Below are 14,607 nucleotides of genomic sequence, written 5' to 3'. Positions count from 1 at the left end.
AACCGCTGGGTGGAGCGCGAGAAGAAACGTGCCACCGTGGAGAAGGAGAACTTTTTTTCCTATGAACCTTCTTGTAATGTCGTTTAGTCGAAGTACTGGTCGATGGCTAGGAGGTCAGAGCACGTAAGAAGTGATCACGGGACAGTTCCTTCTTGAAGACCCATGCATCTGACTTCTGGGTCTTAGTCTTGGCAGAAACTGATGAAGGTGCTTGTGTCTTAGGGGTGACGGGAGGAAGAGGAGACATTGACCGGGCAATCTTAGCACTGGCCGAACAGACGACCGTAGCGCTAAAGGTCAGATCGCATGTCTGCGTCGATACCTCCCTGGTAGGCCGAATAGAGGCAAGGACGGTACTGTATATCCCCGCTGGGAGCAGCATGGGCTTCCTACTAGCAATAAGCTTGCAAGCAGCTGAGGTGAACACATTCTCTTTGACCTGAATTTCCAGTATACAGTGTTCATCCTTGTAGACGGGACAGTCGCGAGAGGACACTGCATGGTCACCCTGACAGTACACGCAATGAGGAGACGGAGGTGGACAGTACCCTCATGGGCGGCCCTGCCACAAGTGACACATTTAGCCGCATTAGAACAAGACTGGTGGGTGTGGTTACAACGCTGACACTGGTAGCAGCACGTAGGTGTCGGGACATAGGGGCGAACAGAAATAACCTCATAGCCCGCTTTGATGAGCAACGGCAGCTGAACACTATCAAAGGTCAAGAAAAGTGTCCGGGTCGGTACAAGGTCATTGTCAACCTTTTTCATGACCCTAAGGACAGCCATGACACCCTGCTCAGCGAGGAAAGACTGAATTACCTCGTCAGTCAATCCGTCGAGTGATCTAGTATATACCACACCACGTGATGAATTCAGAGTGTGGTGAGCCTCCACCCAGACAGAAAACGTGTACAGGAGTGTGGCCCGAAGGTGTTTTTGCGCCTGAAAGGCGCTCTCAGTTTCCAACAACAAGTTACCGTAACACATCCTGGTACAAGACTTGACAGGTCTGGCTATGGCATCTACACCCTTCTGAATAATGAAATGGTTGACAAATGAAAAACCCTTTCTGTCCTCAGAAACTACGAGGAACTTTGGGGCAGGCGGCAGTACTTTTGTCACTGGCGGCTGGTCAAGTTTCCGTTTTTGGGCAGAAGTCAAGAGAGAAGAAGAAGAGAAATCCATTGCGGATGAATCCCCCACGATTGGCAGCGGCTCCGATGGTGCACTCCTTCCTTGTGGGGACCCTCTCAGGGGGCGCTCCCACCTTACGTGAATGTTTGCACCTCAGGTCACACCTCCCGAGAAACGGACAGAGGGACCAGACGGCATGGTCGAAAGGTGTCAGCTCGGTCAATCACCCCTCCCCGGGCCTGGCCTTTACCAGGGGGTACGCACGGGCCCTACTTGTCTACCCAGGGCGGGGGATTACGCTTTATCCCGTCACCAGCTACACGTGCGAATGCATGGGTCGGCCTTCAGGCATGCACAGGGAGGAAAGAAGAATAGGAAAAAAGGGGAAAGAGGGAGAGAAAGGATAGACTGTCTCAAATGCCGAGGCGGAGACCATATTGTGGACAAGAAGGCAAGGAGAAGAAGGCAAGCTAAAAAGTAAGGAAGAAAGTGAGAGAGGGAGAAGCTCAAAGAAAGGAAACAAACAAAGGAAGGAAGAAACCAGTACAAGCGAAAAACCAAAATGACCACAAATGTAAGTTGTTGAACTGTCCGTTTCTGGACGCAGGCGCAAACGACCCCCTTGAGGGGGAGAGACTCCCTTTTAGTCGCCTCTTACGACAGGCAGGAATACCTCTTGCCTATTCTTACCCCGGACCCGCAGGGGGATTGTGGAGTTTGTGAAGGAAGTTAGATCTAGCATTGTATTCTGCCAGTGTAAAATGAATCAAGAAGACAGTGACTCATCTACTTGCGAAGAAAACTATAGAATGCCACCAAAGAAGCTGACGAAGAAAAGGAAGAAGCATGGTCGCGTTAGAGATGTCTCCAAACATTTAAGATTTCAGTCACATGAAACAGGAGAACCATGTAAGTGCAAAAAAAATTTTTTTTGGTATTGTCAATGATGAAAATAAAGGGAATATTATTAATAACATGAACCACTTTCACAATCATGATGAAATAAACCTCTATTTAAGTGGTTTAATCACGGTGGTCGCTGTACAGCACAGGCGTCCTAGAAGAGAAGAGCAGGAGGCAAAGTTTCGTGATGCACCATATAAATTCAGTGTTGGTATTGCCATTAAGGAAGAGTCCAAGAAGTACATGTGTGCAAGCAAGCATTTATGTTATTACATGGAATAAAGAAGGACAAGATAGATCATTTATTGAAGAAACTTAAATCTGGAGACCAACCACTAAGGGACAGCCGAGAGAAACACAGATCCTGCCCACAGCATTTGAAAGATGAAACACGTGCAATAATAAGAGGGCACAAAAAGCATTTAAAGGTCGCAACAGCCACTACAGTTTGATGACGTCAGAAAAAATTTACCTACCAGAATCTTTGACTATTAAAAAAATGTTCCATATGTTTAAGGAGAAGTTTCAGGATCAGAACGTGAAGTTTCAGGATCAGAACGTGTCATATGAAACATACCACACTATATTCAGTTCAGATTTCAATGTAAGTTTTGGATATCCATGATCTGATACTTGTGGCTCCTGTGATGAACATCTAGCCAAGAAGAAAATTTTTGAGAAGGAACTGACTTTAACATCATCTGTCGAAAATAAAGAAAGATTTCATTCTGAACTTTGATCCATTGAAATAGCCCATGAATTGCATCTCAGACCACAAAAAGTGTTCTATGACAAGAAAAAATAGGCAAAGATGAAACGTCAAAAAATCCATGAAAGGTTGCAATTACAATGGACTATAGCAAAAACTTTCCTTGTCCAAATATAAAGACAAATGAAGTTTATAATAAACAACAGCTTTCTGTATTTATATTCAATGTTCATGTTTTGGCGACAGGGGGCAGCTATTTTTACATGCATCCAGAGAGCACAGGCCGAAAAGGAGCAGACGAGGTTTCATCGTTCCTTCATCATTTTGTACAAAATTTTCTAAATCCAGATGTCTGACATCTGGAGATCATCTGTGACTCCCGCGGAGGGCAAACAAGAATGCTACTGTGTTCGGATTCCTTCACCATCTGGTCCATACAGAAAAGTGATTCAACTATGTAAAGACGACATTCCCCATAAGAGGTCATTCGTATCTCGAATGTGATATAAATAATGGTACCATAGACCAAACTCAGGAACGTCAAATTCCAAAGTACTGGTGTCGGGTTTTTCAGAATTCACGCACACACCCTCCGCCATTTGTCATCATCGATGTTGAAGAGCAACCAGAGATAATCAAATGCTGGGCAGTAATGGTTGGTCAAATAAATAAAGTTATGTGTGTTCGAGTGTAACTAACAGCCGCTCATTTTGGCCCCTTTTCACAATTCCAACTACCTGTCCTGTCCTGTGGGTTTAGCAGGGCACCTCAAGATGGTCTGCCATTTCAGTTGCAAGTGTGCTTCTGCATCTGCAGATGTAACTGACTGACCTGCAAGATAATTCCAGCATTAATTACAAATCTTGCATAAAAATTTTCCATGATGTCTACATCAGGTAGATTTTCCGAGTCACCATAATGAGGTTGCAAATGTGCTACAATATTTCGAGTGACATATATGTGTGAAAGACCCTTTGTCAATTATGAAACTAAATAAGTCATGATTATGTGGCAACTTAAATATAAAACTCTGTGAAATTTTCTGTATCTGTCCATATGCCCAGAGCTCATACCAGATAGAAATTATGTTTTCAGCGTGATAAGAATAATTAATTAATACTGAAAAATTCTTTTGTTTGTGATCTACATTACTGAGAAACATGAAATATAAAACCAAGCCATATCCAGTATGACTGTAGAGCCATTCAAATGTGACGTGTTCGCTGTTTTCCCCTCTTCCCCTCCACGTGTTCAGACAGTGTGGCGTGTGTAATGTAATTAACTGTCGGAGATAAAGTTTATCTCATGTGAAAAATACGATGCCCACACTAAAGAGTTAAGGTAACTTCATTATGTTGCCATACAATGTATTCAATTTATTTATTTATGAATATTTTCTTTTATGATAAATAATGGATTTGTTTGAGATGTTAAATGTTGTATATTTATATGTATTTATTTATATGTGTCTTTGGAGTCAGGAGACCAAAGAATCTGGAATGCAGGAATGTCTGCAACTTCTGGGCACATGTTGGCTTGCCCGCCACTTCTTTGTCAGTATTGGAGGGACATGGACGTGTTTACGTGACCAGTACAGTATAATGCATTTTTAGAGTATCAATGTTCGTAGTGAAAATATTGTAGTGACTAAACAAAAAGTACGAATAAATATTAATTTTAGCCGAAAGTAATTCGAATCCGGTAGTGTTTATTTCAAACAAGAAGAAAACCCAGACCATGCTTGTTAGAGTAATGATTTTGCAGACAAAACTTCTCAGCAGCTACTAATAAATAAGCCTTGCTGAAATTGTGCTGGAACTACTCATACTATTCTCAATTACATACACATGGTGCGAATGTGGTCCTACCACAATATACCGCGAAAGATTCCACATCATTCAGTTATCAAGAAATGAGATAGGTAACAACCAGTACACGTGGCAGTGCGGAAATGTGAAGCCAGGCTGAGCGCTTTGGCACTTGGGAACTGGCACAGCCCATGAGCCAAAATCTTGGACCTCCCTGATTTATAGGCCATAATCGAGAGGCCTGCACATGCACAAAATCCTTCGCTGGCAGCATTTTCACAATTATGGATGACTATAGAGCCACCATGGCTCAATATTTCTTCAGGGGCTTCCAATGGCTTTAGTCCATGCTGTGTCAAGCTGCTGCACTATGCTCGACAAAAGGAGGGCTGACACGATATTGGAAGGTATCCCATGACCTGTCACCTCATTGCAGTGTTACGTACCAGTTCCAAGTGCAACACATCAATCTGACAGTTGTAAAGTAAATTTCTAGTAATAAGATAGTAAACTGTTGAAAACGATGCACAAGCTGACTTTTAAATTGCCTATTTCAAAATCTTGACTAACAACAAATAAATAAACAACACAACAATCAAAAGGCACATATGAGATTCCTCTCTCTCTCTCTCTCTCTCTCTCTCTCTCTCTCTCTCTCTCTCTCTCTCTCCCCCCCCCCCCCCCCCCACTCTCCTGAATGCACGCATAGTAGCACAAAAGCCCTGATAACAAACTTGATACATGAGTCCTTTAGTTCACGTATTTTCCCAGAGTAGCTGAAGCATGCACCATTCATGCCCTTACTAAAGAAAAGTAATGCAAAAAGCACTGAAAACTATGGCCAGTATCGCTACTGTCTGCATTCTTAAAAATAACTGACTCAGTTATGAAAGAGAGACTAATAAGTTATGTGAAGAAATACAACATTTTTAACAAAGCCCCAGTTTCATTTCCGAAGTGGGAGAAGTTCAATATGGCCATCACAGAGTTCACAAAAGTGGTACTTGAAGCCCCTGGCAAGGATGATTGCGTTACTGGCATTTTGTTAGACTTATCCAAGGCTTTTGACACTCTCGGTCAAAAAATACTACTAAACAAACCAGAAGCACTACATATATGGGGCGAAGCAAATGAAAGGTTCCAGTCTTACTCTGGATGCATGATAGTAATGTCTCGTCATTCTCCTGAGTTCCACACCTCACTCATTGTGGGCGATGCTGACTCAGTTTTTCGGGTGTACTGAGCGAAGTGTATGAAACCATCCAGGAAGCAAGATATTTTTTCTGGTAAGACTGGAATGGGTTCTACAGGGCATAGCAGGGTCTTCACAGTCCAGGAGTCACCAACAGGTGTACTTAGCGTATACAGTAAAAAAGAGCAAGGCTGTATTCTATGCAATGAGTTATCAGAAAAAAAGTGCATGTAATCTGACAGCAGTGTACAATATGGACCAACTGAATGAGGTAGAACAGCTGTTAAGAAACTGACCTAATATTTGGGAGGATTGAGTTGCTCTGTCCAGCCATCCTGATTTCGGCTTTCCTAAATCACTTAGGCTAAGGCTCAGATGGGTTCTTCACCTAGGTCATCGCCAATCACCTGTCCTATCTTCGTTAAGCATGTTATGTATTCTGCAAGTTATATTTTTTGATCTTCTGATTTGCAGTGTATTACCCTGACAAATCCTACACCACTGTGAGATGACTCTGGGTGAATAAAGGTAAATAAATAAGCAATTAAATCCATGCTGGCCAGCAAAGTGGCCCTCATTGTTAATCCAATGGGCAGATTCTAACTGAGACCATCGCACCTCTCGGTCATGGAAGCAGACGCTTTAACACACATAGCTATCTGGGCAGTTCAGATCCTATAGTTCTGAAAAAATGACAGTAGCAAAACTGGCCTTTAAAAATACAGGTACTTTTCAGGAGCTTGTTTCTTGAAGAGTGGGAAGATTCCTACAAGTTTTAGATAGACTGTTAAAATTCTAGTTGTTAATGATTAATTGATCATGTGGGTTACATTTCCTTTCACACTATTATTTCTTTCAGTGTAAAAACAGAGATGTTATCTACCCCTGTTGTCCTTTTATTTTTCAGTTTCTGTACTATGGTTAGTAGCTCTGATTCATGTACTGCAAATAATGACATGAGGTGTACATTATACCACCTTGTATCATTTCAATATTACGAAAAGGATAGTTGCTACTCACCATATAGTGGAGATGCTGAGTCGCACCTAGACACAACAAAAAGACTATCACACAATAAGCTTTCTGCCATCAAGGACTCTGTCAAAAATACGCAAACACACACACACACACACACACACACACACACACACACACACACACACACACACACACACGCGCGCGCGACCATAGTCTCTGGCGGCTGAAGCCATTCATTTTATTTACTCTGTGGCTAATTATTTGGTCATTATCATTTTTTATGATACAAACATAATTATTTAATTTGCCTGATCTGGTAACCTCCTTTTAAATGCTCCATTAAAATTTTTCCAGAGTTTTCAGTAATCTGGTCATAACAGGAAGAAATTATTTTTTGTGTTGTTGTTGTTGACATGATCTTCAAAGAAAAGTTAGATTCTGACATAGCCTGTAAGAACCTTCCTTCTCCAGGTAACTACTGCGGTGTACATCCTTTTGCACCTGTTTTACTGTATTCAGCCCTTGGTCTCTCACTACAAATTTTACCCCCTCCCTCTTTCATCCCCATACTTCCTGCCTTATCAAAGCAACAATGCTTCAGGATGTGGATGTGTGTTAATAACCAATCACTTCCTTTACTCCTATTCTGCCACTGAATTATTCTTCCCCAAATCGATTCAGTAGCTCATCACCAGTTACTCACTCTACTTTGGCCAACATTAGCTATTTTGTTGCCTACATGGCAAAACTCATCTACCACATTCAGTGTCTCATTTACAAATCCAACACCTTTTCAGCATCATCTTCTTTCATACATCTACATTCCATTACCTATGTTTTACTGTTGTTGGTGTTCATTTCACTGTCTTAACCCTTTTTCCAGATGCTGTCAATTCCATTCACCTGCTCTTCTGAGTCCTTCTGTAACTCGGGCAGAATTACAATCTCAATGGCAAACCTAAAACTATTTATTTCTTGTCCCTGAATTTTAACTGCCTCCCAAAATTTTTCCCTGGTTTCCTTGACTGGCTGCTCAGTCTTCAGATTGGAATTCACTGAAGATAGGTTACAGCTCTACCTCACTTCCTTCTCAACTAATGCTTCCCGACCATGTCTGTCAAAGCTTATCACTGTAGTCTCCATAGATGTTGCGAATAACCTTGTATTCCCTGTATTTTACCCATGCTATCCTCAGAATTTCAGACTGTTTATTCCAGTCAACTCTGCCAAAAGCTTTTTCAAAATCTACAAATGCTATGCACCTAAGTTTGCCTTTTTCTAGCCTAAGAGGGGCGTTCAACAAGTAAAGCATCACTTTTTTTCTGAAAGCAGGTTGTATCATTCCCCACCCTTTTGGCTACAAAATTCTATTTTTCAACATAATCTCCATTCAATACAAGGGTCTGTATGCTTGCATGGTACCACTACTGTTCGACATGTCTTGCAGGATCAATAACCTGCCTATCATCCTCATACTGCTTCCAGAGGAGTGCATACTTCATTGGGCCAAACAGGTGGAAGTCAGAAGGAATGAGATCTGGCCTTTAGGCTGGATGATGGAAGACAGTCTAGTGAAGTTTTTGAGCTCCTCTTTGGTGTGTAAACTTGTGTGAGACCTTGTGTTGTCATGGAGAAGGAGAAGTTCCTATGCATTTTTGTGGCGGTGAACACTGTAATAAAACTGATTGTAGTGAGATAAATGTACTAACCGATTTTGGGTCATATGAAGTGAATGATACCGCAGTGAAGATGAAAAAAACCAAAGACCCATTACTACAATGCTATGTGAATATGTTTAAATGTCAACATTTATAAATACTTAATATAATTACATCAATGATTGTGGACTTCTCAAAAACGAGAGACAATTAATTGTATTTTATTTATGATATGTATGCCCCAAAGATTATTTTGCATAAGTAGATTGATTTATGATAGTAATTTCTTTGCTAGACGTTGTTAGAGGAAAATCTTTGTTCTTGTGAGTAGTTGGTTGTACAGTATAGAAGTATGAGGATGGAGAATGAGTTGTGTGTATTTTATTGATTTGTGTGGTGAAGTGAAATGTCTGTAAATATATGTGTGATTCCACAGAAAGTCCACTAGATTTCATATGGTTATTGAAGTAGTGAGCCAATAATCCTCTAGACAATTATAGAAAGTTGACCCACAGAAGAGAACAATGAGCTATGAACATACAACAAAGAAGAGCAACAAAAAAGATGAGTATTTTTATTGTTAACAGAACTGGTTATTAAAATTTGTCAGTCCGTGTCACTCACTGCAGTGTGTCACTATCTCAGTGTAACAAGTTCTGTGAAAATATGACCAGCCACCCAAGTTATTAACTTACTCCAAACGTCACTAAGTTCATCACTGGGCAACAGGAAGGCAGGGATGGTCAGAAAATGCTGAAGTCATTTCTTTGATTTCACGAGGGTAGCACTGCAAGTCACAGATGTGTGCATCCAGCCACTAACCAGGAGCTAGGACAGGTTTGTGCAAACTTGTTGTGATGTCTCACAACAATGCAGCATACTTTTGTTCACTGCAAGGTCCTCGTAGACATTCTCTAAGTGCCTATGAATATCTGTGATGCTCTGATTTTCCACTACAAGAAATTAAATGATAGCTCTCTTCTTGGAATACATCTACATTACACACGTTATTTTGAAGGCTATGTATAGCACTGCCACCTATAAGAACTTCATGAAACTATGGTGACTGATGCAGGAATATTCCACTATGTCCTGCAACACCTTGCACACTTTTTCACCCAAAATTGGCTGAAAAAAAAGAAGTGTTGTCTTACTTATTGAACTTCCCTTGTGTCCCCTAGGATATGCTCTAGGGTCCGTACTGTCTTCAATCTTCCTAAATTTCTCTGGAGCCCAAACTGTCTTCCCCCAAGATTGTCTTCTACCAGTTTTTCCATCCTTCTATGATTAATTCAAGTCAGTATTTTTCAAGCATGACTTAGTAAACTGGCAGTTAAGTAATCTTCACAGCTATCAACCTGCTTTATTTGGAATTTGAATTATTATATCCTTCTTAACATCTGAAGGTATTTCACCTGTCTCATACATTTTTGCACTCCAGATTGAATAGTTTTATCATGGCTGGCTCCCCCAAGGAGGGGTGTCCTGTACTCCTGGGGTCTCCTTTTGACTTAGGCCTTTCAGTGCTCTGTCAATTCTCGTAACGTAATATCTCCCAACTCACCTTTATCTACTTTTTCTTTCCCTTCTATAATATTACCTACAAGTTTATTTCCCCTGTATATCCCTTCTGTATTCTCCTTCCACATTTCCCATCTTTACTTATTACTGGCTTGCCATCTGCGCTCTTGCAGTGCCTCAAGAACACAACCGAGTCAATCATTGAAATATTGTGCACATAAAGGGACCAACAACTTGCCTGTATACCCAGAAGCATACTGTTACACATGTAAAAACATTATGTTCAACTTCTTTTACACCACATACGGACAGAAAACTGGAAGCAAATGTTCTACAAAGTAGTACATTATTCCACTGTAAAATGGTAAGTGTAACAGGTGCATATTCATATTGTGTTATATACACTACCCTCTGCCTAAAACCCAAACATTTTCTTTTGTTTTGTTACCCAGCACATTTCAGTACAAACAGGCATTATTCAGGTCTCATTTTATTTCTACATAAATATAATAATTGGTTCACTGAGTTCCTTTATTGTTATGTTAGTCCTAAAAACTGCAACGTGTGAAAGATATGATATTGCAGTGCCTATATTATTAAGAAGCATGACGCAATGTACCATCCGGTAATGTGATATTAGTGTAGTATGATATCTGAAGTCTTTATTTCTTCAATGTGGGTTCCACACTGTGATCATTTTTATTACTATGTCATCTATTGTTTCCTTTGAAGTGTTCTTGTTCTGCTTCCTACTTTTACATTTTGACAGTAACAAACAATAACTTGAAAAGGACTCTTCTTGACAACTCCTGTACCGCAGAAGAATTTTTATTATAGCAATGAGTAAAAGGTGACTTCTGGGAATTAGAGAGAGAGAGAGAGAGAGAGAGAGAGAGAGAGAGAGAAGAGAGAGAGCTTACAGAAGTTAAGCATGTAGCCATATTTAAAAATTAACTTAGGGTCATTCCATGTAAACGAGGAATCATCATCAAAAAATTAATTTTTCTGTGGGAATATTTTCCTGCCAGGTCACTCTTATTCATCAGAATATACAGTCACTTAGGAAATCTTGCTATCAAGCAAACTTAGATACATTAACATGATTTGCTTCACTGAACACTGGCTGAAAGAAAATTAGTTAAAGACAGTGAAAATAATGGATTATGTGTTAGCAGCACAAACTTGTAGAAATCAGTTTACACATAGAGGGAACAGCATATACACATACAAAGACATCAAATTCAATAACTTAGACAATGTTGAATCCTTAAACACTGAGAAAGGTTTTGAAATATCAGGCATAGAAATTCCAGCATTCAAAGTTAAAGGCATAGAAATTCCAGCATTCAAAGTTAATTGTAATATGTTTATATAGATCTCCAGATACCCACTTTAAAAAATTCAACACTAGGCTTCATACTTTACTAACTAAAGTAGGCCTAGTAACAAATTGATAAACAGTTCTTATACGTGGAGATCTAAATGTAGACTTTAATAAGCGAAGCAATTAAAAATCCGAACTGATGAACATATTAACAGCCAATAATTTGGAAATTACAATCCACTCCCCTACACATGAAACGAATCATTCTAGTACTACTATAGACCAAATAATAATTAGCTCCAAAACAAAATATAAATCAGTTGTAATTAAAGTTGGACTGGCAGACCATCATGCACAGGCTATAAGATTTTGTGTAAACACTAATCCATCCAAGAAATATATGAGGAAGACTACACACATGGGCAGAACTTTCAGTAATACTGCAGTACAAACATTCCAGAATTATCTCCAACTAACATAGTGAGTGAGGCAAATATAGGTATGGCTGGGGATATGCCCGCTGACTACATAACAACTCCGAACCGCTTCGACAATTCTCACAACATAATAACTGGAAGTAGGGAGCAGTGGGAGAAAACAGTTCGACATTGTATGGGGGACATCATTTGGTTCACCGATGGGTCAAAAACAGATCAAGGCGTTGGGGCAGGGTTGTAGGGGGTTCAGTCAAGACTGGAGAGCAGCATCTCTCTAGGGAAACTGGCCTCTGTATTCCAAGCCGAAATTACTGCAATCAGGGCATCTGTGGAGGAGAATATGAGTAGGTGTTACAATGACCGTAGCATCAACATCTATTCAGACAGCCAGGCAGCCCTGAAATCATTGGCAGCTCCTGCAACAAGATCTAATATTGTTGCAGATTGCCATAGGTCTCTGATGGAGCTAGGGGGAAGCAATAGGGTGTACCTAGTGTTGGTCCCTGGCCACTCCGGGATCTGTGGCAATGAACAAGCCGATAGATTGGCTAGGAAGGGGGCAACAACTCAATTTATTGAACCAGAACCTGTCTTGACAATCACCAAGACTATGATCAAATTATAACTACGGAACTGGCTTAGGAAACAGCGTGCAGGATATTGGTCCAAGGTCCACAAACAAAAACATGATAAGGTAATGATGCCCAAGACATGTTTCAAAAGAAGCTCTGTAATCCTGGAATTGAACAGGAAAGGGATCAAACTCATGACTGGACTGATGACCGGCCATGGGAACTTCAAAACAACACCTACACACAATGGGTATAACGGAAGAGGACCCTAAATGTAGGATCTGTGATGAGGGTGAAGAAACTGCAACACGCCTAATCTTTGAATGCATGGCATTGGAGAGTAATATACAGAATCTTCGGGACAACTAGACCTGAAGAAATTGTGTCTAACAAAAAACTGGTAGAGGGACTCCTTGCACTGTTAAAGGACACTGGTTGGCTTTACTAGATATACAGGGAGCGATACTGCACAATAAACCTAGTTTCGGTGCGGGCAGTGGCAGGTTGGACCTAAGCTGTTTTAACTCTCCTGTAAAAATCAATCAATCAATACTGTGTTCAGTACGTGCTTCAGATTTCCCTGTACTCTTTTCTGTCTCAATTCCACGGCCGTTGCCTGCCGAATGACGCGTGTTTTCACACTGTTTGCGCTGCAATAATTTTATTGACCTAATATGTTCAAAATTGTTGTCATTGGTATTACGGTACTGTCTGACTTGTTACGAAGGTTTTGCATCGTGGCCTGACTGTTTTGTGCTGTAAGACACGTGTTTTTACTCTGTCTGGGATCACTTGCTTCATTGACCTAACATGTTCATCATTGTTGTCATTAGTAATACCGTCTAGGTGGCCACAAACTGGCTTAGCATCATTCGTTAAGCATTTTAGAACATTGTTCACACATTTCACATCGGACTAGAGAAGTCAATACACTTTCCGTTTGTCCACGCTAGCGAACATTTCAGTTGCAGACTGACATTTACATATAAACACTACACGCACAATTCGAGTAATTTAATCACCAAAATACTCTGTATGGTACTATTTTTGCAATGTAGAACAAATTCGGATTCCATTATGAACAATTTTACGAGATAATATGCACTTTACAGGCACCAAGAAATTAGTTTTCGCTGAACAATTTATACACATTTCAATACCGGATGCCATATTGTTCATTGATAGGATAGGACCTAAGTCGTACGCCTGGTGAGAGACAATTCCAAGATCTTCAAAAGGCATAAAATGACTTCATGCATTCGGTACGGCAAGTTAATTGTTAACACAGTGATCAGATTGTTCTTTGACACTGTATCACGCAACAGTGAGCCATTAATAAAAACAGATCCATTTCATACGATTAAAATCTAAAGGCTTTGGAATATGTGCCATAAAAGAGAAACTCATAACGGATTGGCGCCTATAAAACATTACATATATTCGGTAATAAAACGCCTATTCGTAATAAGAAACCAAACATTTTCACTCGGTGGCTACGTGTAATACAGAATGTATTTTTCTAAAGTCTATGTCCTAATACGATTTATACAACAATCTCATGTCAAATAACTTACCACCATATTAAGAAATCAAACATTTGCACTTAATTTAATAAATTAATAACGAATGTGATATTGTGGATACGTTATCCTACTCACTTCGAGCAGAATCACGAGGAATGTAGTCAAAACTTTATGATTACTGGTAGCACAATTTTCTGCCGTCCTTTAACGTGGTCGCAACTTCGTGTGGTCCCAACGTGCAATCGACAGTGGCTTCACAACACACTCACAGTTCGCAGTTTAGTCTATCGATACTATGTCATGCTCATCTCCACCTCGCAGCCTTAACGGTTAATCCCCGCAGTCATGCCAACTAAGAAGCACGCTTTCGCAGGATTCCTGTGAAACTAATTTCGATACAGAGTCACATTCATTATGGCGTAGGCCTACTGCTCATCATTATATTTTTCACCGATCACTGAAATATAAATCACCTCCGTATTGTCAGCTTGGGAAGATATTTGCAAGTCCTGCACAAATGAACTGGCATTCAACATCAATTTATTTCTCGACAGATATATGTGGTGTGGACGCATTTTTTTTTTTTATAAAATCGCGAGTGCTTTAGTTCTACAAAAATAAATGTAAACAGTGAAAAACCTGTGTAATATATAGAAATCACTATTTATCTCTATACGGTCTTAGGAACAGTGATATAATGACCAGACACGTGTTACTCGAATACAGCCAAATTGAAAAATGCGAATGAAATCATCATAAGATCCAAAGCAAAAACTCGAAATGTAACTAATGCATCAACGAGTGCAAAACAAAAAACAAAAAAATGAATTCAGTGTGTAAATTTA

At 40.2% G+C, this 14,607-nt stretch overlaps 1 protein-coding gene across 1 annotated transcript in view; it reads right to left on the bottom strand.

The window, feature by feature from the left end:
* LOC126106758 (speckle-type POZ protein-like) overlaps window positions 1-14,031 on the bottom strand; it is an 89,180-nt gene extending 75,149 nt beyond the window's left edge. Inside the window, exon 1 of the mRNA XM_049913131.1 lies at window positions 13,898-14,031. The gene's annotated coding sequence lies outside the window, so the exon portion shown is untranslated. The remainder of the gene's footprint in view (window positions 1-13,897) is intronic.
* Between the last annotated feature and the right edge of the window lie 576 nt (window positions 14,032-14,607).

Source organism: Schistocerca cancellata, chromosome 10 (assembly GCF_023864275.1).
Source record: "Schistocerca cancellata isolate TAMUIC-IGC-003103 chromosome 10, iqSchCanc2.1, whole genome shotgun sequence".
Classification (NCBI taxonomy): domain Eukaryota; kingdom Metazoa; phylum Arthropoda; class Insecta; order Orthoptera; family Acrididae; genus Schistocerca; species Schistocerca cancellata.
Note: the sequence above shows the minus strand (reverse complement) of the source record. Positions and strands in the feature narration are given on the sequence as shown.